We start from the raw sequence: 18,331 nt of genomic DNA on the forward strand, positions 1-18,331 counted from the left end.
TACCAGCCTGCAAGAAAAAAGCTTTTCAGTTTTTGTAAGAGCTTCTGATTTTTCTCCTGCTGGGAGCAGCTTCATTACCAACCCAGAACTACTTCAAAGGCAGAATCACCTGCCCCTGGGGCTAAGGCTAGCACTGCAAATGCATTTTCCAGCTGACTTTGGAGGTTTGGGGCACTGGAAAATTTTATTCTTTACACACTATTTTTTAAAGCAAATGATAAATAATCTTAAACAGTTTTCACCTCCCTTGTCTGTCTTAGGAAAATCAGTCCAGAGGAGGCTGACTGTAGGCAGTGTATTCTGTTCTCTCAAACCAGTACAGATGGACTCTTACCTGTAGTTGGAAGGTGCTGGATATGTAGGTCTGCCCATGCCTACTCCTCCTAAAATATGTGGGGCTGAAGGGAATGCTATCCAATTCTGAAATGAAAGAACTCTGTAGCACAGTCCATGTGCAACTGAGGATCCTGTGAAGACCAGAGGATGGTGTGAAGTTCAGGACTTTAACAGGGTTCAAAAAAGTAGTAGATAAATTCATGGAGGATAGCTCTATCTGTGGCTATTAGCCAGGATGGGTAGGAATGTTTGTCAGAGACTAGAAATGAGTGACAGGAGAGAGATCACTTGATGATTCCCTGTTCTATTCATTCCCTCTGGGCACCTGGCATTGGCCACTGTCGGCAGACAGGATACTGAGCTAGATGGACCTTTGGTCTGACCCAGTCTGGCCGTTCTTATGTAGGTCTAATCATAGTTTTGACAGTAACGCTTCTTGTCACATTGGGCAAATTGTTTCCTTTTTTCCCCACCTGTAAAATGGAGATACAATCTTCCCTTACCTTAGTGATGTTCTGCGTGGCTTCAGCAGAGCCCAACATGAAAGGCCCTGCAAGGGGGAAAATCAGTTTGGAACGGGAGTGGAGTATTACCAAGCACAAGTGTTAACAAATCATGCATCTGGTTCCCCCCAGAATCATGTGATTGGAAATTGCTCCGTTCTGGATTTCACATGCCCAGGTGATGCTCCGGACAGTTCTAACAACACAACACCTCTGCTGTTACAATGCAGTGAGCAATGATAGAGCTTCTTATAACCTTAACCTGGGAGTTTTCCTTTGTCAGAGTCAAACAACAAAGTCATCTGTTTCCCATCGACGATTTGGTGCCTCAAAGCCCCATTGAGCCATGAAACAAATAGAAGATAAGTTTCAATTAGAGTTAGAAACATGGCTCCAATTACAGATGGACCTCAATGGGCCAGAGCACGTCAAGGACCACTGAATTTTCAGGAGATGGAAAAGGTGCAGGCTTAGCAAAGTGAGGGACAGAAAGCCATTTTCTGCTGGCAGGTCTTGTAACACAACTTTATGGATAATGATAATGATGATAATAATAATAACAATAATGTGTTACAGTAGTTACATGGAATGTTGCATCATCTTCCGGGAAAGACAGCTGGCTATTTCCTCCGAAACTATGAATCAACCATTTTCACAAATTGCTGCATCTCTTACTGCTTCCTCACAGCATCGTGTCTATGAAGAGCAAAAAGTCAGCACTACTGGATATTGTGTCCATAATATTTAACCTATGACATGAAGAGTCTGTATTCCCTTTCCCAAAAATATAGAAGAGATGCAGTAAGAACAAAGGAGAACAGATGCCTCTTTTGTTCTGGTTTTATGTTGCTCCTTTTGGAGTAAGGAAATCACAACCCTTGTAAACAATTAATCCAGACTGTAATAATACTAAGTAATACAATCCATAGCCTTTTTTAAGAAGATTTTATTTTGGTGGATCACATAAATTGCTACAGTATTGCTAGCTTTGCAATACAATAAATATGCAAATTCTGATACATAAACTAACCTTTAGAAAAACTTTAAAAAATTACATATGGTCCTGTAGCATTTTAGAGTGCATCTACACAGCAGGGATTAACTCAAAATAAGCGAGGCAAATTGAGCTACATCCATTGTGTAGCTTATTGCGAAATTGGGAGCATATACACAGCACTTATTTCGACATAGAGAATACAATGAGGATTACAGGAGTCAGAGTAAGAAGTCCTCCAGCTTGACAGTATTTCAACATTATTTCAAAATAACTGCCTGCTGTGTAGATGTGGACTAAGTTATTTCAAAATAACAGTAGTTATTTCGAAATAATGTTGCTGTGTAGACGTATTCTTAGGGTGCATCTACACAGCAAGGCTTAACTCGAGATAAACTACACAAATTGATCTACATCAATTGTGTAGCTTATTGTGAAATTGAAATGGGGAGCATCTACCCAGCGCTTATTTCGAAATAGAGCACTCGTCCTCTGACTTCCCTTACTCCTCATACCATGAGGGTTACAGGAGTCACAGTAAGAAGTTCTTCTAGCTTGACAGCATTTCAACATTATTTCGAAATAACTGCCTGCTGTGTAGACACTGAGGCTATGTCTAGACTGCAGGCTTCTTTCGAAAGAGGCTCTTTATAAAGCATCTTTAAAAAGAGCCTCTTTCGAAAGAGAGCGTCTAGACTGCACGGAGAAATTTCGAAAAAGCGGCTTGCTTTTTCGAAAGAAAGCATCCAGTGAGTCTGGATGCTCTCTTTTGAAGAAGCCCTATTTACATTGAAGAACGCCTTCTTTCGAAAGAGGAACTTTCGAAAGAAGGCGTTCTTCCTCGTGAAATGAGGTTTACCGCCATCGAAAGAAAAGCCGCGTTCTTTCGAATTAATTTCGAAAGAACGCGGCTTGAGTCTGGACGCAGGGGAAGTTTTTTCGAAAAAAGGCTACTTTTTTCGAAAAAACCCCTGAGTCTGGACACAGCCCCAGTTATTCTGAAATAACACTATTTCGAAATAATGTTGCAGTGTAGATATACCCTTAGGGTGTGTCTAAACCATGGGGTTTTTCCGAAAAAAGTGGCCTTTTTTCGAAAAAACTTCCCCTGCATCTAGATTGCTGCTGCATTCTTTCGAAAGTAAATTGAAAAAACGCAGCAGTTTTTTTGACCATGGAAACCCTCATTTTACGAGGAAGAACGCTTTTTTCCAAAGTGCTCTTTCAAAAAAAGGCGCTATGTAATGCAAACTGTGCTTTTTCAAAAGAGAGCATCCAGACTGCCTGGGTGCTCTCTTTCAAAAAAGCGGCTTGCTTTTTCGAAAGTACTGATTGTAGTCTAGATGCTCTTTTTCAAAAGAGGCTTTTTCAAAAATATCTTTTGAAAAAGCCTCTTTCGAAAGAGGCTTGCAGTCTAGACATTGCCTTAGAGACTAACAAAAAATATAGATAGTATCATGAGCTTTTGTGGGTACAATCCACTTCTTCAGATGAATGGAGCAAGGGGTACAGAGGTACAAATAAATAACAAAAAAAGGGGGGGAGGGGAAAAACCCTTGTCAATTAAAATGAGTGGGCTGTCAGTGCCCAATAATTAGCTTTTGATATCATTTTGGAGTTGAATATATAGAAGTTTCTCATGCAAGGGGGGTGGCTGATAATAAGGAAGCAGTTTAACAATTTCTCCTATTCTTTATATATTTATAAGGCCTGCAGGAAAGCATTAAGCTTATAGAGTCTCATCTCCTGCATAACATGGGTCACAGATGTCACCCAGTAGTTTCTGAAGTGGGAGGAATTATTTTTCCACAGGACTTTGGATAAAATCATAGGATAAAATTGCAGCTAAGAGCATCATGGTACTTAGCTTCATTATTTTAAGAATGTAGAAACCTGCAAATGGAATGAATATAGGAAAGAAGTCCATGGGAAGGAATTAGCCAATCTGCAATTTATTTCTTGTGCTTTGAAAGATGAGAGAGACTTTGATGGGATTTTATCTTGGTCCTGGAAACTCTCCAGCTTTGTTTACCTGCACACTTTGGTCAGCAAAACTTTTGTCAGTTTGGGGTGTGAAAAAACACCCCCCTGACAAACATTAGTTGCATCGGCATAGCTATTGCTGCTCTTTAGGGATGGTTTCATTGTGCCAGGAGGAGCGCTCTCTCCCATGGCAAAGGGCAGCTACACAGACAGACCTTACCATGGCATGGCTGGAGCAGTACAGCTGTGCCAGTCTAAGTGCCGTAGTGTGGTCATAACCTGAACTAATACCTATGCTACGGGTTTAGTCAGACATAATGTACTCTTGTCTGAAAAGGACTGTACTGTTCTCATACGTGCACAACTTCTTCCTCCCTCCATTACCTCCAAGAACAGGAATAAAAAAGATATTGGAACTAACCTCTGAAAGCTTGTAGGGGGACTACTAGACCTTGGATGATGATCTCACCCTGTATGAACAATGTGGTTACATTCAGGAACATAACACGCAAATTCAGCCAGAAGCAAGAAAGTTCTGATCCGAAGGTGCTAGCAGCCAGCAACAAGCCCTGAGCACCAGCCATGCAGAGCTGGGCTCTCTCTGGAGGAGGTCTATGGAAATGGCCTTGTCTGAAGTGCAGTCATTGATGCTGTGCTCTGTATAAGGCAGGGATGGGGAATATATGGCACAGGGCTGGCTATGGCCCCCGACTTACCTGGATCCAGCCCCCAAGATTCCTGCAACCTGCCTCTCACCCAGACTCTACAACCTAGGCCTGCATCCAAAGGGCAACTAAAATGATTAGGGGTTTGGAACGGGCCTCATATGAGGAGAGGTTAAAGCGACTGGGACTTTTCAGTTTAGAAAAGAGGAGACTGAGGGGGGATATGTTAGAGGTATATAAAATCATGAGTGGTGTGGAGAGGGCAGATAAAGAAACGTTATTTAATAGTTCCCATAACAGAAGAACTAAAGGACACCAACTGAAATTCATGGGTAGCAGGTTTAAAACTAATAAAAGAAAGTTCTTCTTCATGCAGCGTGTAGTCAACCTGTGGAACTCCTTGCCAGAGGAGGCTGTGAAGGCTAGGACTATAAGGGTATGTCTACACTACAAAGTTAATTCGAACTAACGGACGTTAGTTCGAATTAACTTTCATAGGCGCTACACTAGCGCTCCGCTAGTTCGAACTTAATTCGAACTAGCAGAGCGCTTAGTTCGAACTAGGTAAACCTCATTTTATGAGGACTAAGCCTAGTTCGAACTTGCTAGTTCAAATTAAGGGCTGTGTAGCCCCTTAATTTGAACTAGTGGGAGGCTAGCCCTCCCCAGCTTTCCCTGGTGGCCACTCTGGGCACCACCAGGGAAACTCGTACGCCCCCCTCCCGGCCCCGGAGCCCTTAAAGGGGCACAGGCTGGCTACGGTGCCCGTGCCAGGTGCAAGCCTGCCAGCACCCAGCCAGAAGACCCTGCACCTGGCACGCCATTAGCCAGCCACCCGATGCCCCCCAGCCCTCCCCCTCTTCCCGGTACCAGGCTGGCAGCTCTCGGGAGCCTGGCCAGGACCGCAAGAGGCGGGCACCCACCTGGTCTAGTGCAGACATCGTGGACCTTGTCCACGAACTCCACACTAGGCACAGGAAAGTGGCCGTCTAGGGCAGGAGAGCTGCCAGCCTGGCCACCCAGGAGCAGGTTGGCATGAAAATCAAGGTGGTCCACTGAGAACCCCGACCCTGAGCCCTGAGCTTAGAATGACCATACTGGGTCAGACCAAAGGTCTATCTAGCCCAGTAGCCTGTCTGCCAACAGCGGCCAACCCTAGGGACCCTGGAGGGGATGGACCAAAGACAGTGACCAAGCCATTTGTCTTGTGCCATCCATCTCCAGCCTTCCACAAGCTTTGAGCAGGGACACCAGTTCTACCCCCTTTCTAATACCACTCCATGGACCCAACCTCCATGACTTGATGTAACTTCTCTTTAAACTCTGTTCTAGTTCTAGCCTTCACAGCCTCCTGCAGCAAGGAGTTCCTCAGGTTGACTCTTTGCTTTGTGAAGAAGAACTTTCTGTTACTAGTTTGAAGCCTGCTACCGATTCCTTTCCTTTGGTGTCCTCTAGTCCTTCTATTATGGGAACTAATGAAGAACTTTTCTGTATGCACCCTCTCCACACCACTGTTGCTTTTAGAGACCTCTATCATATCCCCCCTCCGTCTCCTCTTCTCTAAGCTGAAAAGTCCCAGTCTCTTTAGCCTCTCTTCATATGGAACCTGTTCCAAACCCCTCCCCTCTCCCACCCTCTCTCTTCCCCTCTCCCACCTCTTTTACCCAGTCTCCCCCAGTTTTATTCAATAAAGAGAGATTCTATTTTTGAACATACGTTTTCTTTATTTTGTACATCAGGAAGGGGGGCTAGGAAAGGGTAACTGGAAGGAGGTGAGGGAGGAATGGGGTACGCACCCCCGATGGGGAGGACTGGGCTGGCTCTGCGGGCTTCTCGGGGTGGAAGTTCTCCTGCAGCCCCTCGATTGCCCCCTCCCACTGGATGGCAGCCTGCGGCAAGTGCAGCCGGTCTGATGGCCGAGTGCTGTGATGTTCCGCATGTGGGCACTCAGGGCACTCCAAGCCAGGACTGCTTGCAAGCGGGGAACCCTGAGAACTGTCTGTCCGGGGTGGGGGTCGGGTCTCTTTAAGCACAGCCCTCGGCTAGCCTGAGACAGCAGCTCCACGCTCTAAGTCCTCCTCTGATGCCCTGCCGGCACTGCTTCCGGCCATCCTTAACCTCTGTTCAGGGTCCACTCTGTGTGGACATGCGAGTTCGAATTAGCAAAACGCTAATTCGAACTAGTTTTTAAGTCTAGCTGCGCTAATTCGAATTAGCTTAGTTCGAATTAACTAATTCGAATTAAGTTAGTTCAAATTAGCGCTGTAGTGTAGACATACCCTAACAGAGTTTACTGAGAAGCTAGATAATTTCATGAAGGTTAGGTCCATAAAAGGTTATTAGCCAGGGGATAGAATTGGTGTCTCTGGCCTCTATTTGTCAGAGGCTGGAGAGGGATGGCAGGAGACAATTGTTTGATCATTGTGTTCGGTCCACCTTCTGGGGCATCTGGTGCTGGCCACTGTCGGCAGACAGGATACTGGGCTAGATGGACCTTTGGTCTGACCCAGTACGGCCATTCTTATGTTCTTATGTTCTTATCCAGGCAGTCTCTTCCCACACACTGAACCCCTTATTTTTTCACCCCACCCCAGAACCTAGTGGGGCCCACAAAGTCTTCTAGGCTTGGGTGTGCAAGGGGAATGTGGTTGGCAGCCACATCAAGGGAGATGTGTGTGCATTGTGCACCCATCATTAAGTTACAACAGAATGTCTCTCCCCTTCCCCCCACCCCCGCAGCCTACTAGCACTGCTTCCTGCCTACCTCTTTTTAGCTAGGTCCAGTAGGTGGGGGTGGAGGGCCTGTACTCCCCAGAGTGAGCGAGTCATGTGTTGGGATTTCTGTTACGTCCTATCCTGGGGTAGCATTACACATGGGAGGAGGCTGCTTTGTCTGACTAAGAAAACACATATGAGAGTGGGCGAGCGTGTTCTCTGGTTGGAGCAGAGGATTAAAAGGCAGAGAAGACGGCCATGTGCAGTTTCAATGAAGATGAATGGTTACTATGGCAGCACCCAGCCAGCAGCACTGCTCCGGAGGAGTTTCGGATCTCAGTGTTCTCACGAATGCCGGCAGGCGCGACATCTTTGTGATGTGAGTCTTCGAATGGGCACGGGGGGAGCATGGATCTCAGATCTCACCGGGAGGTCTGGCTGACACCCCTGTTAGGCGGAAGGACCCAGTGCTACCTACATCCATTTCTAACGAGCATTCTTAATGAGTCTGCTGTCGTTGCACACGATCCATGTAGTAAATGGGGAGCAAATACATGAATGCTGAACACAACTGAATGGTTATCGTCACTGAAGAAGCAGGAGACCTGTCAAGACACCACATCTGTAAATCCTGACGGCTACAATGCCGATTCCAGCTGTAGCAATTTCACTCTTCCTGGTGCCATGGGTGGAGGCGATCCCTACCTAAGCTCGAGCATATCAAGACTTGCCTTCCTGTTATCTTGATCTGGTTTGGGGCAAAGGTGGGGAAGTGAATGAGCTGGTTCATATGAAAGGATGAGATTACTTTTGGGAGGAAATTTGGGTGTGGCCTCAAAGGGTATGGCTACACTACAGTACTAATTCGAACGAACTTAATTCGAATTAGTTAATTCGAACTAAGCTAATTCGAACTAGTGCATCTAGACCTAAAAACTAATTCGAATTAGCGTTTTGCTAATTTGAACTCGCATGTCCACATTGAGTGGACCCTGAACCGAGGTTAAGGATGGCCAGAAGCAGTGCCAGCAGGGCATCAGGTTAGGACTTAGAGCATGGAGCTGCTGCCTCAGGCTAGCTTGGGGCTGTGCTTAAAGGGACCGGACCCCCACCCTGGACAGACAGTTCTCAGGGTTCCCCGCTTGCTTTTCTACCTCAGTGAGGGACAGGAAAGCAGTCCTGTCTTGGAATGCCCTGAGTGCCTGCACTCAGCACATCACAGCACTCGGCCATCAGCCCGGCTGCACTTGCCGCAGGCTGCCATCTGGGTGGGTCAATCGGGGGGCTGTCAGGATCCAGGAGACCCTGCAGGAGAGCTTCCACCCTGAGGAGCCCACAGAGCCACCCCAGTCCTCCCCATCAGCGGCTCGTAACCCATTCCTCCCTCACCTCCTTCCACTTACACCTCCCTAGCTCCCCTTCCTGATGTACAAAATAAAGGACACGTGTGTTCAAAAATAGAAACTCTCTTTATTGAACAAAACTCGGGGAGGGGGATTAACCTCTGGGGAGACTGGGAAAAGGAGGTTGAAGAGGGGAAGAGAAAGGGTGGGACAGGGGAGGGGGAAACCTGGGAGGAGGGAGCTGGAAGGGGGAAGCCAGGGGAAGAAGTAGGAGGGGAAGTATAAAACTATGGTATGCCATATCTTCAGTACTGTGTACAAATGTGGTCTCCTCACCTCAAAAGAGATGTTTTGGCCTTGGAAAGGGTTCAGAAAAGGGCAACTACAATTATTAGGGGTTTGGAACAGGTCCCATATGAAGAGAGGCTAAAGAGACTGGAACTTTTCAGCTTAGAAAAGAGGAGACTGAGGGGGCATATGATTGAGGTATATAAAATCATGAGTGGTGTGGAGAGGATGCATAAAGAAAAGTTCTTCATTAGTTCCCATAATATAAGGACTAGAGGACACCAAATGAAATGAATGGGTAGCAGGCTTCAAACTAATAAAAGAAAGTTCTTCTTCACAAAGCAAATAGTCAAGCTGTAGAACTCCTTGCCACAGGAGGCTGTGAAGGCTAGAACTATAACAGTTTAAAGAGAAGTTAGATAAAGTCATAGAGGTTGGGTCCATGGAGTGCTATTAGCCGGGGGTAGGAATGCTGTCCCTGGCCTCTGTTTGTGGAAAGCTGGAGATGGATGGCACGAGACGAATGGCTTGGTCGTTGTCTTCGGTCCATCCCCTCTGTGGTAGCTGGTGTTGACCGCTGTCGGCAGACAGGCTACTGGGCTAGATGGACCTTTGGTCTGACTCAGTTCGGCCGTTCTTATGTTCTTATATTCTAAGCTCAGGGCTCAGGGTCGGGGGTCTCACTGGACCACCTTGATTTTCATGCGAACCTGCTCCTGGGTTTGCATGTGGCCTTTGGTGGCCAGGTTGGCAGCTATCCTGCTCTAGACGGCCACTTTCCTGTGCCTAGTGCGGAGGTTGTGGACGTTGGAGGCTTCCCCCCAAACCTGGATGAGGTCCACGATCTCCGCACTAGACCAGGCAGGTGCCCACCTCTTGTGACCCCAGGCAGACTCCTGGGAGCTGCCAGCTTGGTCCTGGGAAGAGGCGGAGGGCTGGGTGGCAGCGGGTGGCTGGTTCGTGCCGTGCCAGGTGCAGAGTCTGCTGGCTGGGTGCTGGCAGGCTTGCACCTGGCACAAGCACTGTAGCCAGCCCGTGCCCCTTTAAGGGCTCCAGGGCCGGGAGGGGGGCGTATGAGTTTCCCTGGTGGTGCCCAGAGGGGCCACCAGGGCAAGCTGGGAAGAGCTAGCCTCCCACTAGTTCGAATTAAGTGGCTACACAGCCCTTAATTCGAACTAGGCGTTAGTCTTCGTAGAATGAGGTTTACGTAGTTCGAATTAAGTGCTCCACTAGTTTGAATTAAGTTCGAACTAGCGGTTTGTATGTGTAGCACCTATGAAAGTTAATTCGAACTAACGGCTGTTAGTTCGAATTAACTTTGTAGTGTAGACATACCCAACGTGACTTTATCTTTAAAAAAAGACTGAATGGTGGATGAGGCTATTTCCCGTCTTCACTGTGCTGAGATCCTAGCCATGAGAAATGGTGTCTTCATTGAACCAGATTGAGATCTCATGTTGGTGTGAGTGCTCTAAGGTGTGGGAAGAAGTTTCCAATATCCCTGAGGAATCTGGATGATCTGGAAGGCTAATGTGGCTGCTAGATGTATTTGACATGGCCATACTGGGTCAGACCAAAGGTCCATCTAGCCCAATATCCTGTCTTCCAACAGTGGCCAATGCCAGATGCCCACAGAGGGAGTGAATAGAACAGGTAGTTATCAAGTGACTTCACACCTGTCATCCATTTCCAGCCTCTGACAAACAGAGGCTAGGGACACCATCCCTACCCCTCCTGGCTAATAAGTATTGATGTACCTAACTTCCATGAATTTATCTAGTACTTTTTTGGACCCTGTTAAAGTCCTGGGGTTTACAACATCCTCTGGCAAGGAGTTCCATGAGTTGACTGTGAGCTGCATGAAAAAAAAAGTCATTTTTTTGTTTTAAACCTGCTACCTATTAATTTCACTTGGTGAAATTTAAGCAAGCTAAGAAACCAATCTTTTTCAGGGCTAGAAGATAGTATAGATTCAAGGGGAGGGAAGAAGATGTCAGAACTACTTGTTTGGAATTGTACCAAATTTGGAATCATTTCCATTTCTGCAGAGACAAGTCATTGATTTCCTACTGTGGAATAAAAGGTCTTTCTCCTCCTCAAAGCATTTACTCTTTAAGTGCCTGCCATGACTTTCATGTGAGTATCTCTGATGAGTGGGAGAAACTGCGCACAAGCATTTCTGATGGTTCTTGGTTCCATAGGAAACACTTGCTCTGGACTTTGCTGTTGTGTAGGTGAACTCCCCTATTAGAGAATCACCTGTTATTAGAATCAGTGTTAGTGAGAGTTGCCTACATGGACATTGGGATGGATTTTTCCACCAATCCAGGGAGTTTTTGAAGCTGGAGGTCATTGCCATTGGGTTGGTTAGCCTGTTCTTGTTCGAAGAGTTGATGGATCTGAGCTATATCTATAAACATCTTGGCTGTGTCTACACTGGCACCCTTTTCTGGAAATGCTTAAAACAGAACAGTTTTCCGTTATAAGTATTTCTGGAAAAAGCGCGTCTACATTGGCAGGATGCTTTTCCGGAAAAGCACTTTTTCCGGAAAAGCGTCCGTGGCCAGTGTAGATGCGCTTTTCCAGAAAAAAGCCCCGATCGTCATTTTCGCTGTCTACACTGGCCCTTTTCCGGAATAGTTTTTTCGGAAAAGGACTTTTGCCCGAACGGGAGCAGCATAGTTTTTCCAGAAAAGCACTGACAATTTTACAGTAGATCGTCATTGCTTTTCCGGAAAAGCAAGTGGCCAGTGTAGACAGCTTTCAAGTTATTCCGTAAAAGCGGCTGCTTTTCCGGAATAAGTGGCCCAGTGTAGACACAGCCCTTGTGTAGTCAGGAATGTGAAGACACAAATGTGCAGGCCACCATGAGCCCAAGAAGTTGGAGGCAATTCCTGGCCAGTGTTTATGAGCTCTCCCTCTCCGACTCATCAGGATGTTGAATCTATTAAGCAGGAGGAACATTTTCACTTGCACTCTGAGTTTGGCCCCAAAAACTCCAGACATTGTCCTGGAGTCAGGGTTGATTTAGGAGTATTGAGTCTTAGATCTAGTTGTGCTAACGTGTACATGGTCCTCTGGCCAGCTGCAAGGTATCTTCAAAGGAACGAGCTGAAGAAGGCAGTTGTCCAGGTATTGATATATGATAATCCCTAATGTTCATAGCTGAGCTGCAGGGAGAAAACTCTAAGTGCAGACTAGAGACTGAAAGGGAGCACTGATGAGGGCCCTGCCAACAGGTAAATCAAGGGAATCTCCTGTAGGACACTCAGATTGAAAGGCGGATGTATATGTCTTGTAGGTTGATAGCTGGGATCTCCGTGCTTCAGAGAATAGTGGTTGCTAGTGCGACTGGCTTGAACTTTTGCATCTTCCCATATCTGGTTAGTGCCCCTTTATCTTATATAGGACTCCACCCTCCTTTTCCTTGGAAATCAGGAAATATCTGAAATAAATCCATTATCTGTGAGGAAGTAATGGCTTCTATACAGGGCTGGACCGAGCCATTCCGGCACCCCAGGCAGATAGTTTAACTGTGCCCCGGGTTGGGGGAGGGCGCATTCACACCCCTGCCCCCACCTGGCGTGTGGGGGAGGGTGAGCGGAGCTGGCGGCAGCAGGACGCATGTATCCGTCCCGGCCCAGTCCGGTTACCGCCACTGGCGCACAGCCTGGGGCCGCCCACGGCGGGCCAAGCCTGGCCGTGCAGGGCCCTGCGGCTGCAGGGGAAAGGGTGCTGCTGGCCAACAGTACGGTGGGTTAACGTGGCCCCCACCTCAGGCGGCCGCTGCAGGGTGGCAGCTGGGAGCTGCTGCAGCCTGCGATCTGGGAGCTGGGCGTGCGGCTCCTGATGGCATCTGTAAGGGGCGCACCATGCCCCATACAGCTGCCATCAGGTGCCCCCCATAGGTTGGTGCCCCACGCAGCTGCTCGGCTAGCCCATGCCTTAATCTGGCCCTGCTTCTATAAGATGGGTGCGTAACTGTCTGGATAATCTTTCTTAGGGTATGTCTACACTACCCTCCTAGTTTGAACTAGGAACGAGGTGGGATGAGGTGTACCGGTAGTTCGGAATAGGAATCCTAGTCCGAACTACCTAGTTCGAGCCCCGTGTAGCCGCGCTGCACGGGGTTCCAACCAGCGGGGTTTTAAAAATGGCGGCTCCCCGCTTATGCAAATGAAGCCCGGGAAATTCAAATCCCGGGCTTCATTTGCAAGTGCGGTATGCCTACATTACCCTCCTAGTTCGAACTAGGAGGGTAGTGTAGACATACCCTTAGAGAGTAGTTATTAATGGTTCACAATCATGCCGGAAGGGCATAATTAGTGAGGTTCTGCACGGGTCTGTTTTGGGACCAGTTCTGTTCAATATCGTCAGCAATGATTTAGATGATGGCATAGAGAGTACAATTATTAAGTTTGCAGATGAATCCAAGCTGGGCGGGGTTGCAAGTGCTTTAGAAGATAGGGTCATAATTCAAAAGGATCTGGACAAACTGGAGAAATGGTCTGCAGTAAATAGGATGAAGTTTAATGAGGACAAATGCAAAGTACTCCTCTTAGGAAGGAATAATCCGTTTCACACATACAGAATGGGAAGTGATTGTCTAGGAAGGAGTACTGCAGAAAGGGATTTAGGGGTCAGAGTGGACCACAAGTTAAACATGAGTCAACAGTGTGACACTGTTGCAAAAAAAGGCGAACATGATTCTGAGATGCATTAACAGGAGTGTTGTGAGCAAGGCACGAGAAGTCATTCTTCCGCTCTACTCTGCGCTTATTCGGCCTCAACTGGAGTATTGCGTCCAATTCCAGGCACCACTTTTCAAGAAAGTCATGGAGAAATTGGAGACGGTCCAGAGAAGAGCAACAAATGATTAAATGTCTAGAAAACATGATCTATGAGGGAAGACTGAAAGAAATGGGTTTGTTTAGTTTAGAAAAGAGAAGACTGAGAGGGGACATGATAGCGGTTTTCAAAGAGGGAGAAAATTTGTTCTCCTTGATCTCTGATGATAGGACAAGAAGCAATGGGCTTAAATTACAGCAAGGGAGGTTTAGGTTGGACCCCAGGAAAAAATTCCTAATTGTTAGGCTGGTTAAACGGTGAAAAAAATTGCCTAGGGTGGTTGTGGAATCTCCATCACTGGTGATATTTAAGAGTAGCTTGGATAGACATCAGGGACGACCTAGACAGTGCCTGGTCCTGCCATGATGGCAGGGGACTGGACTTGATCTTTTGAGGTCCCTCCCAGTTCTAGGATTCCAGGATTCTATGATTCTGTGAAGTAGGGACCATTTCTATGGCCCCTAGGCATAACATGTGATGTATTTCCTTATGGAAAAGTCTTGCTTTCGCTGTACAATGTAGATAGCTCTTTGGGTCAATACTGTTTATACAACACTTTTAATTCATTAATCAATTTTGTCATCTATCCTGCCTCCAGTAGACAACATACAATTTTGCAAATTACCTTCTAAGCTACAAAAAAAAAAAAATCCTGTTTCTGGTAAATTTTCTTATTGCCAGGTTTTCCTTCATGCAAGAACACTCTCTGAAACTTCTGATACTGCTCAGAATAGCTCCCTTGCTTTTCTACCAGTGTTTTCAACAGCAGTATTTGTTGGCAGACAGCTCTGCATGCACAAATGATTGTACACTTGCACCTTTGCAATTTGAGAGATAACTCAGACAACTGCTGCAGCCGAGCATACATAATTCCAAGATTATGTGGAACGACTGAACTGATGTGATGATTAACTGCACACTTAGATCTGCATAACCTCAGCAGCTTGCATTGTCACAGGAAACGTCTTTAGCTGCCAAATTAAAGTATTTGTTCAGAACGGATTACACTTTCTAAGCTGCCGTCACCATTTTAAAGTTTGATGCAACCCTTCTAGTGTCTAACACACAGCCTCTTTTGCAAAGATGAATGTGAAGTGCTTCTGCCCACTTGTGTAGTTATAAGCGATTTTTTCCAGATGCGCTATAGAGCAAACATAGCGTGTCAAGTAAGATTTTAAAGTGATTTGTAGCTCCATCATCTTTCATAACATCCCTGACTGCAAGCTCTAGCCAATAAGCACAACGTTGCCATGCTATAATATTCGGAAACATGTCTTGCAGCCAGCTCACGGCACCAGCATTTCATCCAAATATCACTGAAGCTCCATCAGAGGCAACTGTTACCAAGCACTTGGTGAGAAAATTTTCAGTTACATTTACCATTTTAAGTGCAGATAATAAATTGTTCACTATTCCTGCAGCAGAGAGATCAAAACAAAAACATTCACAGGAGCCTTCATGACATCTAACTACATCTCCATATACACAAAGAGAGCACTTTTTGTTTAATACCATAGTTTTATCAAGTAAGCAACTCACTTTAGGAGCAAGTGCTATAATTTAGTAAAACAACTTTTTCTTCTTTCGAGAGGAAATGTGATTTTAAATGTTCCAGCATTCCACATTGGAATACAAAATCTGCCCCATTTCCAATCCATTCAACTGCTAGCAGTCAATTTCTTATTCAAAGTGCCTGTTGTGCTTTGCTTCTTAGGATATGGCTACATAGCAGCGTTATTTCGGAATAACTGACACTATTCTGACATAACAAAGAACGTGTCTATGCTACAAGCTTTTATTTCAAAATAATGTCAAACTGGAGGACTTCTTACTCTAACTCATGGTAACCCTCATTTCACAAGGAGTACAGGAAGTCAAAGGAAGAGTGTTCTTCCTTCGACTTCCTGCTGTGTAAACAGCACCAACAGCCGAATTAAGCTATTTTGACTTCAACTACGCAATTGACGTAGCTGAAGTCACATAGCTTATTCCAACTTTAGCCTTGCTGTGTAGACGTACCCTTAATGACCAATATGGAAGATTCGGACAGCTGACAATATTTGAGCAGACTGGGCATTTGCAGATATTCATACTAATGTGTCATTCTTTGCCTGATCCAAAATATCAGAAGCTATGACATGTACATTGGTTTGTGCATATTCTACCTTTTTTCCAGGATACTTTTTGTTGCTTGATTTGATTGGGATAATAGGACCTGACATTAGCTTTTGTCTATTCTTTTGACAACTTCATAGCAGATTCTTCGGGATGCTGGTTACTATCTTGCCAAACACACTACAACTAGGATTTGATCAATTTATGACTAACTAAAGGTACTGGTTTTAGATTTTTTTTTTCACATTTCCATCCTGCAGGAAGTAAATCTTTATGAGCCGCCTCGTGCTGAGCTATTTTGCCGTCTTTCTTACTAGTGCTCTGTGATTCAGAATCACGGTCATCAAAAGAATTTTCACACAACTTTCATCTGAAATTTTGTGAACTTGATTTTCTACTGTAAATCTGCCACGAACATATGTAACAGAAGTACTTGGTAAACATTCTAGTTCTTTTCTATGAGTTCCATCATGCATCTTTCTGTCCGTTTTATTTTTCTTATTAGCCGGCTCATGCTCACTTGCACCTGATGAGAAAAATACAACCATATCTTCTTTGGGCATTGTGACATTATCACAAACATTAATTATGCTTATTGCTTTGACAAAAAACTGATGGCTGCTGGGTGGAGTGTTGATGCTACTGCATCGCACAAGCAGCATGGCAGGGGTATTCCTCTAGCAGCTGAGTGATGTGTGAGTGGTGGAGTGTTGCACTGCCCCTGCTTGAAACTCTTACACTTGCAGTATGGATACAATTGTGTTGAGAACTTTACGAAGTATTTCAGAGCAAAAGATAGAGGGTTTTTTTTTTACTTTCATAACTGACAAGGCCAGCCCAGAGGGACTGGGGCTATGAACTGCCAAGCCTAAAGGCTCAGCTGCTGTAAGCCCCAGCACAAATTAAACACTTCAGTATGTCTTAAAATGTCCTTCCTGTAAGCAGTTTTCATCAGACAAAGCTCTACCATCTCCCTGTAAATGTGATCCTTGCCTTACAAACCTGCTTGCTATGCAACCGCAGCATTGCGATGTTCCATACTGTTTTTGGAAAAACAATTTGTCTCTTCTCGGGAGGGGGGAAGGGGGTTCCAGTCGGAAGAGACTGGGGCTTTGAAAGTGCTAAAATTATTAGGAAATGAAAAGGGTTGCAAATGAAACAGAATACTGCCCCCATGGATTTAAAATACCTCTGATAAAGCTCTCCATTGAAAGGTTTCATTCAAAAAGAAGGAGTAGGGCATATTACTTCTGATGTTTGTGCTGCCGCTCTGAATCTGGAAATTTGTCATTGCAATTCTGAAAACAGAATGAACATTGTTTGATACATGTGTGCAAAACTCCTGTTATCAAAGAAGACCTTTTAGTTGGTCTTGTTAGATGCTAACAGCAACATTATCCTCCATCATTGCTATTCTCTATCCTCCATCACTGCTATTCTTCTGCCCAGACACATGGTGGGAAAAGTAGGTTGTCTCTTTCATCATTACTTTTGTCCTGGATTTCAAAACCACCTCTCTTTTCCTTTGCTGTCCCCTGAGGGAGCAAGTTTATATCCATATTTTCACTTTGATTATTATTTTCTGAGAAAAATGATTCAGTATCTTTGGAAGATGATTGTGAAGCAGTACTAGCATATGTAGCCTCTAGGTTTGCTTGCCTATACATATATCTATTTTCTTATGGTTTAATTACTTGTTTATTATAGTAGGTGTCATACCTATTAGTACTGACCAGCACCTGGTGACTAAGGGGTTAACCCTGTAGCTAGCCAGGTATCAGGTGGTCATCCAATAACAATGCAGGTAGGAATTTCAAACTGGAAAAGAGGAGTTTTTATCTCTCTATTCTTTGTCTAAGAGGCAGAGCGGTTTCTTCCAAGACTGAGGAAAGACGCTTCTCTCTCCAGAAACGGACTTCTTACAATGTGTAAGTAGGAAAAAGTTTAGCTAGTCTATCAGGATTTGTTGTTTTCCTGGTTTGGGGATTTGGAAATAATGTCTGAGCTGTTAATTGTGTTTTCTCTCTTTTGTAACTAAGCTTTTAGCTCAGGGGCTTCCCCTGCGTATCTAGATCAGTTGGTGGCTCTTCCCATCCACCCACTTTACTATGCTTGCAACTGTAGTTTGGTTCTGATAATGAACGATTGTTTCTTTTTCTAATTAACTGGTATTGGTTGATTTTTTATGTCCTAGAAGCTCTGTCTGTGTGTGTCTGCATGCCTGATTGAGGGGTCAGCTACCCCAGACTGCAGCTTGTTTTTCTCTTTTTTAATTTCAAGCTCTTTTGGGGAAAAGTGCTTGGGGTAGCCCTGGGGTTGGTTTCAAGTGTCCATCCCTGTTTGTGTATTCAAAAGCACTTCATGGTGGAAGCAGATCCCTCAAAATCTGGGTATTCTGATTTTTGGGGGAAAGTTTTGTATCAGAGCCTGTAGAGGCAAACTTTTGGAGTGCTCTTGTGGGCCCTCACTTCTGCATTCATTGTGCCAGAGTGGGGAACAGCTTTGACACTAGGTTGATAGGTTTATATTAAAGTAATTTGG

General features: G+C 45.3%; 1 long non-coding RNA gene across 1 annotated transcript; it reads right to left on the minus strand.

Annotated features, from left to right (window-relative positions):
- Positions 1-357: 357 nt before the first annotated feature.
- On the minus strand, positions 358-17,091 carry LOC112545377 (uncharacterized). The gene is made up of 3 exons (XR_012901137.1): positions 16,980-17,091; positions 840-886; positions 358-467 (listed from the first exon to the last, which is right to left on the minus strand). It is a non-coding gene; the product is annotated as an uncharacterized LOC112545377 (long non-coding RNA).
- Positions 17,092-18,331: the final 1,240 nt, after the last annotated feature.

Source organism: Pelodiscus sinensis, chromosome 2, assembly GCF_049634645.1.
Source record: "Pelodiscus sinensis isolate JC-2024 chromosome 2, ASM4963464v1, whole genome shotgun sequence".
Classification (NCBI taxonomy): domain Eukaryota; kingdom Metazoa; phylum Chordata; order Testudines; family Trionychidae; genus Pelodiscus; species Pelodiscus sinensis.